Source organism: Labrus mixtus, chromosome 12 (genome assembly GCF_963584025.1).
Source record: "Labrus mixtus chromosome 12, fLabMix1.1, whole genome shotgun sequence".
Taxonomy (NCBI): domain Eukaryota; kingdom Metazoa; phylum Chordata; class Actinopteri; order Labriformes; family Labridae; genus Labrus; species Labrus mixtus.
This window is the reverse complement of record NC_083623.1, coordinates 23,050,547-23,068,497: the sequence shown is the minus strand read 5'-3', so window position 1 is coordinate 23,068,497 and position 17,951 is coordinate 23,050,547.

Genomic DNA, 17,951 nt, shown 5'->3' with positions numbered 1-17,951 from the left:
ATATTCTTAAACAGCAGTCTTATAATCGAGATAATGAGAGAACACCATCTGACAGGCTGGCGGTCAGATTGTAATGGATAATAATTATAACACAGAGAACAAACACTTTCAGATTGGATTAAGCAGGTGTTGGCAAGGATTCCTGGGAAATACTCAGATGTCTTTCCCCTTCATTCAGAATAAATTATCACATCTTTTAACTTTGAGAGTGGAAAATGATTCCCTCAGAACAGACAGTCGAGTCAGCGAGAGAGACAAAGAGAGACATCTGTTTGTTCTGAGTGACTCACCATGTGCAACAATCCTCCTCTACACCCAAACGTCACTTTAATTACTGTGTCAGAGCCGTCCCTCTGCACCTGGCTCTGTGTTTGAATCAAATATTCAAAGAGCCAAACACTCCCTCTGTCTGAGCTTTACCTCAGAGGACAAACACAAAGCTCCATCAGCTGTCACATTAACTGCTGCCTGTTTGTCTTCCTCTTCTAATGAAAAACGGGAGAACTAAAGAGAGTATTTACCAAAGTCGTTCTGCAGGAAGAGTCTTGAAGGTATACTTCTCGATGCTGCTTAAAACAAGGAGTGCACAGGACCAGTACTGCACGGGCAATTTTTCATATTTTCACATCTAAACAAAAACAGAATCAAAATAATAATGATGAGAAACACAAAGTTTTGGAAACGCTTCAGCCACTAGTCGCAAAACTGACGGGCTAATATTGTTATTCTAAGTTTCTGATAAGCACTCCAAAGCAACCAGTGGATCTTTTTGGATGTAATGTGTTGGGAATAAATCTTTTACTGAATTTAAATTGTGGGACTCTTTTTTTGGTGGGACATTATGATCAGGAGAGTTCAGTAAATATTCAAATAAGTTAAAAGACGATGTTTGTTTTTTTGGTGGTCTGACAGATGTTTAGGTTGTGGCTGCTGTGGTGGTTGAATATGCACACACTGCCTGCAGTATTGGACATGTGTAATGTCGTTATAAGGTCACCCTAATGCACACTTAATGAGAGAGAAAAACGATGGATCAAGTCCTATCATAGGATAAATTGTTATTTCAAGTCTAGAAGAAATGTGGAAATGGATCAATGAGTGCAAAAAAACGTTCCACTATCATTGGACGGTAGGCAAAATCTGACGAATCATGTAAATCTAAAGTCAGGGACAGGCCTGTTACAGGAAGGATCCATACAGAGGTAGATCTTTTTGTTAAAGAGGAAGACTAAAAGCTGTAACATCATTCTCTTCAAACACACTGGACTACATTTACAAAAACTGTAATATTACCTCAGAGCTAACGCGGAAGATTGTTTAATTTGTTTGGGTTATTGTTTGGCATTTGCAGAGTTGGGAGTATTGTAATACTTAGTTAAACAAAACTGTAATTCCACTACTTTGACAACTAGTTACATATCAGATTCAATAAAGACGTTACAATTACAGACATTTAAAAGCACTCATTACGTGTTGTTTTATGTAAAATAGCCGACAACTACTAGGTAACTAGGTACTAGGATTAGGGTTAGGTAGACAAGGTCACGCTAACTTCAGCACAGAAGGATCATGGGAGAAAGAACATTGTACACAGTCAACACACACAGACTGTTGATCATGCAGCTGTGAGCTTTCTGTCTTGGAAAAACCAACATTATTTCTCCCTGTTGTCTTCTTTCTGCAGGAAGAAAACACCGCTGAGAATAGTCATTCTAATCTCATGAAACACCAAACTAAACAACACACTTCTACTAAAGTAGCTGTCAATGAGGGGTGCAAGTCATGATAGCTCTGCAGACCAAGGAGGATCCAGGCTTTATTCTAAACCATAGCCAGCTCCACCATCTGTTAGCCAGGTCTGAATAGACTGGAAAATGTCAGTCATTAAGCTATATAATTAACATTTTTGAAAAGGTTTGTGATAAAAACAAGCCATTTTAATGAAGGTGATTTGAGTTATTTTCTGGAGGTATTCCAAAATACTTCACTCTTACTCAATTGGGCTCGAGATATAAAAAAAAAAATAGGGCCAAGGTTATACTGGAAGTAGAATGTAATTCAAAGCATTATTGATGCATATTTTGCATGATTCCATCATCCTCAAATACCTCAAAGAGACAGATGGTAGATTCCATTGGACATACCAGGCATTTGGCTCCCACTTGAAAAAAATACACGTTTTTCTGCTGCTCATTAAGTGAGCTGTTTTTTTGGATGGCGGATTTTTCATTTAAATATGCGACTCTTCATCAGCGGAAAGAACAACTTCCAGAGTTTCCTGGTCTGACCAGCAGTCCAGCAGTCCTTCATTGACCCCGTCTGCATCCTGAATACTAATGTGATTGGATTCATCATTTCAAGTGAATCTGAAAATGAATTTCAACAACCCAGCCCCCCACCCCCCACACCCTGCAGACCTGAGCAAAGAAATTATCAGATGTGCAGTGGTCTGCTGATGTTTACTTTGGGAACAAGGAAGTTTAAATGTTTATGTTGTTGTTTTTGTTAGGGGATGTTTCAGTAAGTCAGCTAAAATGGACATACATCTTTATGCATGTGTTTATTGATAAAGGTTATGATGTGACTTCTTCACTATTGAAATACAAAAACAAACTGTTTTCAAAACTTTACATCATAATTTTAACTAATATTGGATTAAAGAACTAACTAATTTTCTCAATAATTGTATTGTTTTTATTTCTCCTGCATTTGCTAGAGTCAGCCAGACCATTCTCCCTCTTAACTCTCCAATTACAGCAGCTGGGTCGGTGTCTTAACACTTCAAAATATGATCATGTGGGGTCCCCTCTTTAGTTACGGGGTCATTCTTCAAATTAATGTTTCAAGCAGCCATTAAGTCAGTTGACTTCGGCCACATTTACAGAAAATGATTCATTAGCAAAGGTAAAGATTTCTGTTTTTAAAAAAGTTCTGCTTTAAGATGACAACATTTTAATAACAACCACTGTGCACAAAGATCCTCAAAAATGCTGTATTATGCATTCCAGACCAGAAGTTGGAGGTGTGACCTTGGAACACACAAAAAAGGTGTATGTGCACATAACTCTTCCTTATAGAGCAGTGAGGTGTAAACATACAAAAATGGCTAATGCATGAACATTTGTGTTTGAACCAAGTGGCAACCTCCGGTCTTGAAAAATGAAGTCAATGCGAGGTGCAAAATCCTGCAGTTCATCAAGTGTCTGCTTGAGGCTGACTCCAGGAACATGGGAATTCAAATAGGCCTACACACAACATGCAAAAAAGTCATTTTTACAGCATGAATAAACATGATTACAGTAGGTCTGACTAGTAATTGACATTTTTTTTAAAGGTGTCGTTTTGATTTTGAAAACCATATGTGTTATGTGCGTAGCTGACATGATTGACAGGTGGGCGTGAAGTAACAATTTGTCAAGAGGCTTAAAACCCGTCTCAGCTCCAGCTCTCAGCCTGTAGTTAGGTTGACTGAAAGTTAGGCTGAGACAGGATTTCCACCATGGCGGCTGCCGATGAGCCTCCGGAGCCCCCTGCTGTAAAAGATGGCTGACGTCACTCAGGCTTCTTCCGTTAATATTTACAGTCTATGGCTTGAACGGCCGATGAGGTAGGGTTTTTACTCCAAGATACCCTAAACTACAAAGAGAGTAAATTTCAAGAAAATGTCGACTGGGAGACACGTTAGTTAATATTTGCACAAACAGGACTCCGTAATCCGCCATTGTTGTCTGTTCGAGAAAAAGAATATAGATTAAATCCTGGCTAAGAGGACGTATAGATACTTTATGTTTCTCTGCCATGTTTGTGAGCTGTAGTACATGACCGGTCTGCTCGCTCTCATTGGCTATTGTGGGTATTTTGTTGGGTGGCAGCCTGATCTGAAATTGTAAATATCAAACATGTTTAATATTTATGATTCCAGATCTGGGAGACTCCGACTCGACTGGAACAGAATCGGGCACAAAGTCAGTGTGTGTGAGCCAACTGCTTTCCTCTATACCTGCTATCTCTAAATCCCCTGTGACGGCAGAAGAAGGAGGGAGAAGAAGGGAGAGAGACAACAAGGCCGCATGTGACACATATATACTTGCTCATCCAGATCGAATTAACAACATATTAATGCATAATGCAACTTCTTTTGTAGACAGAAGCGGTCCATTCTGTGCCAACAAACATGCAGATAATTGGCAAACGCATGACCAATAACGGTGAATAAATCTAACAACAGAGCGGGGTTGAGCTTGGGTGGCCAATCATTTTCTCTCCTCTGTTTGTATCTTTGCAGAGACATCACTCTGTTGGTTAAGATGAAATATCATTGAATTTGCTCTAATTAACTGGGGAGCTCCTAATTAGTCCGTTGTCTATATTTGAGTTTGTTTCTAATGCATGAAGCCTGCTCTCAGTCTCTGTGTACAATGGGAGTACATGAGTTAATGCTGCAATTTCATTATCAGGCAGGAAGTTTGCAATTAATTAAATAAATTCAGGATGTTTTCATTTAGTGAAAACAAGACTCAGCTCTTTGTGCTTCACTGAATTCTTCTGTTAAAATGGGGATGGTTTATTATTCAACCATGAAGCTTTAAGGAATTACTTCTCTGTTCACAGTCTCCGCAGCTTTAGCTCCAATGTTTCCACTGAGATAGATTTAAAGGTGCACAGACCTGGTTTCAACACAGCGCTCCTCTGTGGTGTTAAACAGGGATTTACAAACAAACAGCGTAAAGTCTCACTGGTGAAACATCCCCAAGGCTGCAAGAAAACAAACACAGCGATCCACTCATCCATTCTCCTCCAGTATGTTCTGTTTCTTCCTGACTGACGTGCCTGGAACATGTCTAAAGGAAGTCACCCAGGGGATCCTGATCAGATACCTGAAACCATATCAACTGGTTCCTTTAGATGCAAAAGAGCACAGACTCGACTGCAGGCGAGGAGCTAACTTCCTGAATAGAAGTCTTGCATACTGGGCATGTTCCCGGTGGGCTGACGCACTTTGGGGACGTTATGATTTTTTTCCTGTCTCCACAGCTCCCCCTCTCCTCTCTGTTTGCTGCTGCTCAGAAAGTGAAAGTGTCCAGGGTCAACATGACATCGTTTTCCTGATATCTGCTGGCTTTACTGGAAGTCCTGAGTCTTTTGGTGTTGCCTAACTAAGATTGTTCACAAAGTACCCTTGTCTCCCCATCAACACTGATTTATTTGGCCCATTGACAAACGTAGGCCTGTTTTGTCTGAAGCCACTCTGGATGTGAACATAGGGTTTGGTCAAAAAAGCTGCACATAAGTCTCTGCTTCACTGTTGAACCTTTGTCAAATGATACAATATCACAATCATATGACTGACTGTGGCATCAGAGCCAGCTCATACACATCATTAGTCCCATGCAGCTCTCAGATTATATAAAGAGCACTCAAGCTAAAATGTGGAAATAATCAGCAAATGGCTTAACTATCGATGTTTACTATCTCCTGTCCAGATCTAAACAGCAGGGTGCTGGACCCTGGAGGATGAATGCTGTGTGTGTGTGTGTGTTTCAGTGTGTGTGTGTGTGTGTGTTTCAGTGTGTGTGAGTGTGTGTGTGTGTGTGTGTGTGTGTGTGTGTGTGTGTGTGTGTGTTGGTTGGGGGAAGGGGCAGGTTGCCCGGCACATAACACAATCACCACACCATCTGTCAGTGCAGAGGAAACCTTGGGCAGCTCGGCTGTGCTATACTGTTCAGATCTACACGTGTGTCATTACAGACAGATATTTACCCTTTCTTCAGTCAGAGAACAGATAAAAGGCTCCCAAACGCAGATTAATCCTACATTTATTTCCCTGTAATTCCATATAATTACTTTACCAGAAAAAAAGGCTTATGACATTATATATCCATTACCATTCATAGCTTCCAGTCACATGACTGGTGTGGAGGCTCGGAGGGCAAAAAGAGTGAAGGAAAGTTGTGTCCACCATTGAAATTGAACACTCAGTGGAGCTGCAACACAAGCTTTTTAATTGTCCATCTCTTCTGAATGACGTTTACATCACCTGACAAAAACTAAGATTAAGATAAACTCAGAGTTTTGGGCACTTGGGACCTTTATCTTTATACAGCACAGGGGGCGCTATTTCAATCTCAAAGAAAGCAGAGTCCTCACCAGAACTTCAATTATGTGACGTAAAGCGGGACAAAAGTACCGCTTTATGTATTTATACTGTTTATATTGTAAGCATTCCCCCTGCCCTACACCAAGTTCTTGGTATAACTGACACAATATTTTAAGTAACCTCCACATGGATCTAAGTACATCAGATGCACTTTGTTAATCGGGTAGGGGACTCCATTTTGCCCTGGGGCCTACAACCTCCACTTCCTTCTACCTTGTTGATCTAATATTTATATTATACTCAGTCTCTCTTATATATAATGGTATGTCAGGGGGAAAGCCCATATCTCTATTCTTCCCTGTATCAGAGTGCATCTTTTTAATGTTCCTCTACCTGTTGCTGTGATGCTTTGAGTTGCCCTCCTTTATTCCGGCTTAAAACTCCTTTAACGACCTTAAATGGATCCCTTCTTTCTCAGAATGCAATTTAAAAAACAAAGGGTTAAAGGTAGCAAAATAATTGTATATATTCATAAAAGTGTCTATCCACTGAGCTTTCATGTTCATTTTGTCCTTACAACAGGTTTTTTTTGATGACTATAGGCAAATATCAAATATATTGGAGTAGAGACTTTCTAAAAATGGAATGAAATCAAACTCCCCCTGGATGTGTTGTTCTCAGCTCTGTGTTTACACTGATGGAAAAGTGCTTCTTTCAGCTTTTTCATGTTTCTTCCAGAGGCTCAAACATGTTTTATAAGTGTTTTTTTTTTTTTTTCACGAGAACCACTTATTCTCCAACAGTTAGCCATGCCATCATGTGGGGAAACAGAGACAGCCCCGCCCACTAATGGACATTGTTTGTAGGGCATAATGATGGAGGGACATAGGAAACACAACAAAACAGAACCAACAGAACTTCTAAACTGAAGACATATTTTCTTTGGCCTCAAAAGACAAATACATAAGCACAGAGTAGACTTTGAGATGAATATCTTCACTTGAAATTGACTGCAGAATCATGTTTTCAGTACTGCCGCTCACTGTCTCAAAGACATTTACTGGTGAAACAGGAAATGAGGCATGGGTGAAGTGTGGAGGCAGGAAGTGGAGAAGTTGTGTCCAAAGAGAGTGTTTGTTTTGATCTTAAAATCTCCTCTGGAAGTCACATAGCCTTTAAAAATCTAACTCTGCTTTTTTATCTGCATATTTTTCCTGTGCTGGTTACACAGAGAGTGAATCTGGAGTGTGATTTTTTTTTTTGCAGGATGAAAACTGAGCAGCGAACATCAGGGAAGTGAAAAATGATAAAAGAGAGATGTCCTTTGAAAAAGTAAGTCAAACTGATAAAGCAGCTCATATACTGTTGACAGCGCTGAAATCAGAATTCCCAGGTGTCAGACTGAATCTCAAGGTGATCACAGGTTTTCAGAACTTGCGCATGTGTCGCCATAGATACAGCGACTTCCTGTCAGAGCGGCCATATCTCCCCCTCTTCACACAGAGCCTGACACTGACTGCTCTACAGCTTATCAGTTTGAAAATAGTTTTCCATGTGGCATCACTTCAGACTGATGCCAGAGTAAATGATCTACACAGAGACACCATGAGATAGAGCTGCGGTTTATTCTGCTGAAGCTCTGATGGGTTTTTCTTTTTTTTTTGTGAGGCCAAAATATCAGTGTAAACACCACAACAGAAACGTGCATTTCCATGAGAAGAGGTACAGCCTTGTGCCGTTTGATGCTCGGATCAAGGTGTCGTTACAGAAAAAAGTGTCAGTCCTTGAGCAGCATTGACTGAGTCACAAACAAGCTCGGCTCCTTACATCAGACAGAATACGTTGAGGGTGGGAATGGCATTTCTCTGGCCGTCTCCTCCTCCTTCTTTTCAGAGTGTGAATAGTAGATGTCAGAGCGAGCAGTAAAGTCTGCGAGGAGCCGCTAACAGCAGCGTTTGTCTGATTTAAGGCTTTAATCCTCTCACATCTGGAGGCACAGCAAAAATCTGCAGTACTGTGCTTGTCTGCCTGCTGCTTTGATGCAGAGCACAGGTGTGACTGACAGCTCACAGGTCTCAAGGAGAGTTACAACATCATCATTGCAACAAAGGGTTTGACAGCTGCTGTGCTGTTCTCCATGCATCAGCTGTACAAGGTAAAGAAAATTAAAGGATTTATTGTTGCCTGAAAAAACAGAAGAAAAAAAAGCACAAAGCCGCACGAGCAGCACCTAGAGGCTGCAGAGTTAATTACATCCTGTTGTGAACAACCCTTTAAATGGCATGAGGCGAAGGTTACGTATTGGACAAAACTGGTGAATTAAGATCTTCATATTCTTACTGTTTTCTTCATAAAGTCTGCATGTGAGAGCCTCTTTGCACCCACACTTGTGTTTTTAATTACTGTGGCTGATAAAACTAGGACAGGTTGAACATAAGTGGAGTTATGCTTAGACTTGCGCTGTAATAAATTCTAAGCATAAACAAAGTGCAAGCTGTCTGTTTTGAGAGCGCTGGACCTGGGCCCATTCTTGAACATCCTACGTACTACAATGAGCATATTGCGTCACTTCCTGTTCTCCGCTGCTACTGTGTTGTTCTGTGCGGTCTCTAGTTATCGCTAAAACTAAAGCTACTGGACTGGCCGGACTCTGGGGTAGATGGAGCTCCCCCCAACCTTCAGCGAGGTGGTCTGGCACTACCACCACCCGCCGTCCCTGATCCCCAGCCACCGCCATCAAACTGTGTCGTCCCCACAACCACCGCCGTCCTCATTCATGGATGACCTGCTCTGACCTCCACCTCAGCGGCAAGGAAGTGTGGACCACGGGAACGCGAGAAATACAAAGGAGAAATCCTTCCTGCATCGTATCCCATCTCCCCTTTCCCATTTTTCCTAGTATTGTCTTTAACCTACTGTTTTGTAAAGCGTCAAGATAACACTTGCTGTGAGTTGGCGCTATACAAATATTGATTGATTGATTGATTGACAAGTATGATAACAGGTCAACAAGTTCTCCGGCACAAACAGGTTTTTCAAAATGAACAGGATAAAGGAGCTGTCAATCAAACAAACCTGTCCACACCCACACATTCCTGAGAAGCGGTCCAATCATTTACACCTGAGTGTGTGTTCAGGGTCTTTAAATCTTGTTTGTTTAATCTTAATTATAATGAAGATGACAGAGGGATAAATACAATAAGGCTCCCATTTCTCCCCCAAGATCAGACATTTGTACTTGGTTATTTTATTAGAATGCAATAAATATCGATATTTGAACAATTGGAAGAACACACAAACACTGGGCTCAAAGTTTCCCACATCATCTCGTCTGAACAGAAATAGCCAACAAACAAACCTGGATGTTACTTTAATCACACTATAAAATAACACTTTACATTATGCATTAGGAGGTATTTTTGTCCTCTATAGTTGTCATATTTAGCTCAAATTTCTGTGGGAGAGAAACTATAATTGTACAAAGATGACTGAATGTCCCATCTGTGTCTCAATAAAGTTTTGACTTATCTTGGCCTATTTTCAGCCTTGACATGTGTTTTTATTTTTGGGGGGCAGAATGTTGAAAGTGTTCGACAGTGGAAATGGAAATGCGGTCCTCTGTCTTGCACCGTGACATTCAGGTCATGCAGAGTTTCAGGTGTGACGTCTGAGTGAGACGTGGTGAATACCTGTCTGCACGAAGAGGTGACGTCTGTGACAGTGATGGAGAAACTGTGAAAACAAAACAAGCTGAAACTCATCTCAGAGATGTGTGCAGCCTAAAGTTGTATCTAGTAAAGTTTCTCCTGATCTGAGTAGAATTAATCCTTTTATGTTTGTCTGATGTATGAGGTCTGGCAGCTGTCAGGAGTCATTTTTAAAACTTCAGTTTCAGAGCACTAATTATTTAATTTGTGCCCAGAAATTAAACAATTAGTGTCTATGAATTTATGTCAGACATGAGGAGCTGCAGTCACTGTCTCAAGGCGTCGCTGTCCTTGTCCCATTTACGAATACACACTCACAGCGTAGTCAGTGGCCGAGTGGTTAGTTCACACGCCATATGTACAGACGCTGTTGTTCTCGAAGCTGGAGTTCTCGAAGCTGGAGTTCCGGTTTTGAATATGGATCCTTTCCGCATGTCATTTCCCACTTTATATCTCCCGAGTTTCCAATTCTATCCCCTGTCCTGTCTCTCAAAAAAAAAGGCACAAAAGGCAAATAAAAAAATGATTAACACTGCCAGACTCACACTTGATTTGAACTGTTCAAACCTCTGATGAAGACCTTCAGCATCAAATTACACCCTTTCATGAGGAGAGAGGACATGCTCAGTTTGGCAGCAGTACTGTAGCTCGCTATGGCACATCCTGTAGCTACTAGAAGCTGTCAGAGGGACACAACAGTGGCAGGTGAAAAATAGTTTCTGAAGTTAAGAGATTATGGAGTTTCTTAGCATCTCTATAGTCTGTAACAATACGGTTGTTTCATTGGTCACTCAGTTAGCCAAAGTCTATACTTATCTATAGTTATATTAGCAGCAGTGTTTTAATAAAGTTTATTGGAAAAAAACATTGAACATGACAAGACAGTTGACCAATCACATTAGAGGAAAAACATTAGAACTACAACAATTCCCTGCCAATGTAAGTGGGAGTGTCAGGTCGCCGAGAGCTGTGTCCCGTGGAAACCAGGGGTGCAAACTTGTCACCTTTCGGCGAAATTCGCCGTTTTGGATCCCAAATAGGTAATTTGTGTGATTCATTTAGATCTGCAATAAAAATATTTGGAGGAAGGGGGGGGGGGGGGGCGGTAAATCTGCGACGCGAGCTGTCATGAATCTAAAACCTTATTCATGCTTTTTTGCAGCTGGCGAGCACGGTCCCTGCGAACGTCAAGTCGTTTCAAACTGACTGCGGTCAGAGCTCTCAGCGCTCAACACGGCCTGAAGAAAGTAGGCCACTTCCGGGCCCTGTAGCCAATCATTGCAACGCGGTCGGCGCAAACCCCTCCGCGCTGTTACAAAATCTTGGAGGTGCGTGGCTGGCTGGGCACTCAGACCCTCCGCAGACCCTCCTCTCGCCGGCCGCAATTGCGCGTAAATTAGCCATGTGCAACACATGGCTAATTTACATAAAGTTATTTTTCCGTGAAAACACTGGAAAGATTTGAAGTCTGGCTAGCAAGCCAGCCTTTCTGTTAAACATGCTGTCTGATCATATTTACGTTTGGTAGCCATAGGTAGGCAACAGATGTTGAGAGAAATGCGTACAAGCTTGAAGGTAACTTCATACAGCTGTCTGGTTCATTATTATGTCAGGCAACATTAAAGTGACAGCTGGTCAACAAATGTATTAAGGTAGGCCAGAGGGAATATAAACTTAATGAAAATCAGCAGGAGCAAAACATCAGGTTAATAATAGAAGAGAAAATATTGTCATACTTGATGACTGCATTATTATGCTCTCAGACTCTGCCCTGAGAGCTACTTGCATACTGCATAGTGACTGCCCTTCACATCAGCCCTTAGTGGAACATGGTAAGCCCTGTTCTGCAAATTGGATAGCCCCTGGCTATCCTTGAAATAAATTACTAAATTACTAAATAAAATGGGACTCAAGGTTGGGAGCACAGGTTTTTCATGTTTCACTGAAGCTTTATCAAAAAGTTAAAACAGAATATAGATATCGACAAGCAATTGTGTTTTTCTTATTGTTTGCACCGCTTCATTAGTAGGTCTGATTGCTAAAATCATCTGTAAATTAACATTTTCAAGTTGATATTTTAAAAAAATCTTCCCGGGGGGGCATGCCCCCGGACCCCCCTAGGAGGTTTGGATACATGTCACCATTTTCATCCCAGATGAGTTTGTACCCCTGAAACTTGCGACCAGCCAATAGCAGGGAAACCTCAGATAAACTGACTGGCTAAAGTTTTCGGACTGAAATGCATTTCCATTTTGCCGGCGTCTCTCAACCAGTAAGTTTATGGACCAGTACGATTTGGAAAACCCGTTTCTAATGACTGCTGACAGGCGCAGACAGACTACCAGGTGCATTGAGACAGGGGGCGGCTGTGGCTCATTAGGTAGAGTCAGTCATCACCTAACAGAAAGGTTGGGGGTTCGATCCCGAGCTCTTGCAGCAACATGTCCTTGGGCAAGACACTTAAGTGCTTTTGAGTAGTCAGAAGACTAGGAAAGCGCTATAAGCTGAAGTCCATTTACCATTAAATGCATTATCTAATTAATTCAATTTTAACATGTTTATTTTTTCTCTTCCGCTGGTTAGAGGGGGCGGAGCCTATTGTGCCCATTATAACCAACTGCTACATGTGGAACAACTTGTAGCTGGCAAGTCCTGCCAGGGCTACAACAGCAATTCTGGTCGACTGACATGGCACAGACAGCAGCTACGGCAACTAACAAGACATGCTAAAACTGCTGTGGAAATTCTTGTTCACATTAATTTGTAAACTTGACTATCTAAACATTTAACTTTTGGTAAAATGGGTTCCCACTAACGTCAATTTCGTTACTTGAATTTACTCTGCCAACTCAAGTCAGCTGACCTCATTTCCTCCTCACTTTCCAAATAGGTGAGACTGCTGAACCTGTTGTCATCTCTTAATTCAACTGACACATCTGTTTCCTCTGTCACACCGACCATGAAGGGGAGTGGAAGAAAGTGTTGTTCCTACACAGGCTCTCATTGGCTATAGTAGCTAAGGAATAGTGAATGTAAGGTCCTGATTGGTCAAATGAGGTGTCATATGAAAGGTCAGAGTACATAAAGAGAACACAGTTGAACAAAAAGTTAAATTACATTTAATAAAAAAGAACAAAAGCAGGAGAAAGATCCTTACAGAGCACTCACAAAAACTTTAAAGGACGATAAAACATCTTTTCAATTATCAAACACTGCAGGTCAGCAGCTTTTTCTGCTCCTGCTGCATCTCAGAGCCGATAATGTGATTGTCCTGATCTCACAAACACCCGCACGCACACACACACACACACACACACACACACATAGACATACACACACACACATTCATCCTGCATCATACACATTCATGATGGAGCCAATCAGAGGATGATTTGTTCTGAAGCTTCACTTTAAATCTTTAGCTTGAACTATTGGAAAACTGCTTCAGAAACCTTCAACACTCTGAACTGGGAGTCAACAGTATGACACCTCTTTAGCAGCGCGCTCACAGGTAATAATTTGTCTTTTTACAAAGCTTTGTTCTAAATCAATGCAGGGAATTTTCAAGAAAATATGGCATGATAAATAACTGATTACTTAAAACACATTTTGCAGTGTTTGAAATGTAATCTTTAATTTGGTCTTAAAGACGAAAAGGTTCCAAAATTTTGATATGATAACCCTCCGGTAGATTTCTTCAGCCTGTAAAACAGGCGGTAATGTCTACAACATAACCCTCAATGAATCAAATCAGTGTGAGTGTCCACTAAAAGTGTCCCTGATTGTTTTGGGGATCAACATCATACAGTAGGTCAATTTTTATATGTTCTAGTCATGGGTGACTAGAGGTGTTTAGGTATAGGACCAAAGTATTCCTGTGTCATCGCATAATGGACATATCGTTTCCCTTTTAAATATTTGACATTTTGTTTTCGCAGTATTTTCAATTAAATATGGAGTTTCAATGTTTCTGTTCTTATTTCAATTTTACACAACTTGCCAATATTTTAGGAAAAGAGGTTTATATACATTAAGTACTTCTTCCTTCTCAGCCTCATAATAAAATTCTCTCTCGGTTTTTTACTGAGAGAGAATTAACATAATAATTATAATAACATATAATAACAGATTATAACATAAGTTATTCTAACCGTTGATTCCACTCAAACTCCACAATAACTCCTCGATGTATTCAAACAGTGAGCTGTAAACACTTCACTCCAGTCTCATTGTTGCACAGCTGATCATGTTGTTCACATGAACCCTCTCAGACTCAGAGCTCGCTGCCTCCCACAGACTGAAGCACACAGACCACCAGTCCAGTCTCACCTGTCCTCTAAGTCTGATCAGAGATCAGCAGTCTTTATACATACATTGTCTTCGTGCACCGTTAATGACCCCTCTCCTCACTCCCTCTCTGTTTATTGATAAGGTGAAGCGTGTCAGGGCTGCCAGGACTCTGATAAGACCTGGCTGATTCATAAACACTCCTCCAATCAGCTGCAGAGATAAGGTGGCAGAGGGCACAAACTAAGTCAGAGATTTGTAAACATCTTCCATCCATCTGGTTAGATAAGAGAGCGCTGTGATTGGTTGGGAGGTTAGGAGCCATTCCAGTCTGTCATAATAAATAATAAATCAGGCTGATTTATTGTCATTTTCTTACAGGTGTAAAAGATGAAATCACAGTCTGTAGCTGAGCAACAAACACAAGAGGAAACATATCATTTCATAAATCTACATTAGGTGTAAGAGGTGTGCAAAATGGTTTCTTTACAAGTGTGCTGGCGCAGATTGTTCTGCAGCGTTGAGATTATTTGCTTTTGATTTACTTTTTGCCACAGACATTCATATCCGGCTCATTTGATTTGTATTTCAAATATATTTAACAAGGAAAACCTAACTGAGATTAAGAATGTAATGTACAGGAGTGTCCTGCATAAGGCAGGCAGCAGTACATTTAACAAGTTACAGGCATAAAACACATATCCACATTTACTGAGTCAAGAGCAGAAAGTCATCAATGCATTGTCATCCAACAACTTCAATCTTCCTGTAAAAAGATTTGAAGAGACCAGCTCCCTCAGACACAAATCCTCCTGCAGGAGCAGAACCTCAGTGTTCCATGATTTACAGCATCCAAAGATTTATGTCATTGAGAAGATGCATGCATATATAAAACGTCACTGTAATTGATCTGGGGCATAAAAACAGCAGCAACATGTTGTTTTTTTTAAGCAACAGCAAAACAAGAATTATTCCTGAAATAAAAGCCAGCCGCAATTTTAACTTCTTTACGAGTTGCCGAATATGAAGCTTAAAAGACAGAGAATCATCGATTAAGAATCTGAGGTATGAATAGGATGATACAGCCTCAATCACCCTGAGACGTGAAAAATAGAAGGTGGGATCAGTGGCTATTTCTTTGAGTTTACAATTTGAATTGGATCAGATTTTCAGCAGTCGAGTCGAATTACACTAAATGCTTCAATATATTCATGAATCTTCCGTCGATGGATGATGGATAGATGGATTTATCCAATCGTCTGTATAGGAGAAATGTATCCCCCTTGAGGTTCACTGGTGTACCTACAGACAATGGATGGGTCTCTTCAGCCCTCTCTGATTCAATGTGTGTTTATTCACACATCTCTCTCTGTTTCCTGCTGACATTCAGCCGATTCATTAACAGCCAATGAAAAATCACTCTGACAGCTTAAACTTCTTGAAGACAGTTTTGATGAGGGATGTTTATGAACCAGATGTTTAAATCAAAGTTTCTAATGTTTCCTCTGTGGCTCCTCACAGACGTAAATTCAGCCTTTGTCACACCCGACCCATTTATCATGGACGATATCCTCCCGCTGTCTTACGTCCATAATTAAAAAGTGTCATTGTGACATTTACAGAGTCTGTCAGGTGGAGAATCACATCCCCTGCCCACTGAACACAAATATTAATTTTCACAGGTTTGACAACAAGCAGAGATTTAAGATCAATGCACATTAGTTTTTATGCCACTCGTTGTTGTTATGAATCATCTAAAACTTGAGGTGCAACAGTTCACAGAGGGTAGAGTTTGGTTCAACAGATAAAAAAGAAAGTGAAAGCCCCTAATGCATATTTATAAGTTTTTCTTATTCATTTTGACAGTCGTGCAACTAACAGTTTGTTCCATCATGGGGTTTTACCAACTACCTGTGGTAGTTGGTAAAACCTGTAATGTTATAAACATCAAATTGAAAGAGGAAAACCAAACAAAATGATGCAAAATAAAAGCAACAAAAAATAAAATAGTGTCTCCTGATTTGAAAATACAGTGTTAAATATAAGACAATATAAAATATGTGTAATGTGAACTTTACTCTGTGAGGTTATTCTGCTCTTCCTAAAGGTTTGTAGTGGTCAATCTGAGGTGATGAAGTGTATATTCACTGTGAGATATCTTTATGTGGTGCAGGATTTCCATCCATCTGTTGCTAGAGAACAGCCGGTGCAGTTGTGATTCCTGCTCAATCAACGCTCGTGCACAACAGTTAATAATCTCAGACTGGCTTATGTAAACACTTAAATCATCAATATGTCAGTTTTCCATCTTACAATAGTTGTTTAACATTTATGTTATAGCACAAATACTATCAACAGTCACTGTAGCCAGCTCCTGCAGCCACATGTCCGAAGTGTCCTTAGTCAAGACACTTTTCCCCGGTGCATGAATATGTATGAATGGGATTAGTTACCTCTGGTGGTCACTTTACATAGCAGCCTCTACCATCAGTGTGTCAATGTGTAGGTGTGACCTGCAGTGTAAAAGTGTTTTGAGTAGTCAGAAGACTAGAAAAGCTCAAGTCTTTTTACCATTTACCGTTCATGTCGACAGAGCTCCCCGGTCGCCAGTAAATGCAATATGTAACTTTGGCAGTGGGCCATGGTCATCTCACGACAACTTTGTACAGCTTTACAGCACTATAGTTGTCAAAGCAGCCAGTTAACCTGTCTGTGTACTGTTTGATCCATATGCTAAGAGGAAGAGGACAGAGATGTATGAAGCTGCTGTTTTTGAATTGCCCTGCAACTACGTTACCTGATGTGAGTGTAACGGGCCCTTCTCAGTTTTAACAAAAATGCTTATGCTCTTCTACAGGTAAAGCTCATGTCCACAGCGAGGCCTGATTGTCTTTTTACTGCAGAATGTAAGTTTGGCAGTGGATTGAGGTCATCTCGCCTGAAGTGCATACGGCTTGACAGCACTAACAAGCCCTTTTCAGGTTCTACAAAATGCTTATCCTCTTCTACAGGTAAAGCTCATTTAATACTATACTGTAGGTGCAATACAGTACAAATATGATACAACGATACGATACATTTTTGTGTCTCATTGGACAACAGAAATAAAACCATATCCATATTTAAACAGAATAGCACACAAAAATGAAAACTACAGTCTACATATATTACACTTATTACAAAAGATAATCGGCATACAAACAGGATATGAGAGACACAGCAGAATTTTTGCACAAATCCCTGCAGCCTTTAAAAATGAGCTTGAGGTCTCTATTATATTGTCTAGTGTTCAGGTTTCAAACAATTCAAACAAACTTTAAAGCGTAAAAGTAGAAGAGTTGGAAAACAGTGATTGTGAAGAATGGGATACTCAAATAATGAGACAACAGAGCAGGAAGTAACTACAGGCATGACAGAGATTTTAATTACGTGTGCTGATCAGGCTGTATTGTCTGGAATCTGAACGGCTTTTCTTCCTCAGCTTACAAAGTTGAGATAATTTAAAAGTTTTCATCCTTTCTCTCCCTGCCTCCAACAAAAGAGAAAAAGATGGTAGGTGTGTGATGTGGTCAGGCAGAGTGCAAATTAATTAGCTCTGAAAAGAAAGGATTATCTGCTTCCAGCTGCAGAGAAAAGGCTCTTTAACTGATCACAGACCATATTCTCATTAGAGCCGCCCACACCCCCTTCTGTCTGTCCTGTGGGTGTGCTAATGTGTGAGGAGCAGAGCTGTAAATCTTTTGTCTGCTGGGATCTCTGCTCTGTGAGGGAAACACAAACAGACCTGGACTGATTAAGACGCCTGAATGGACTCTTATCTTATGTGAAACGCGAAGCAGAGCAGAGTGATGAGCGCTGAA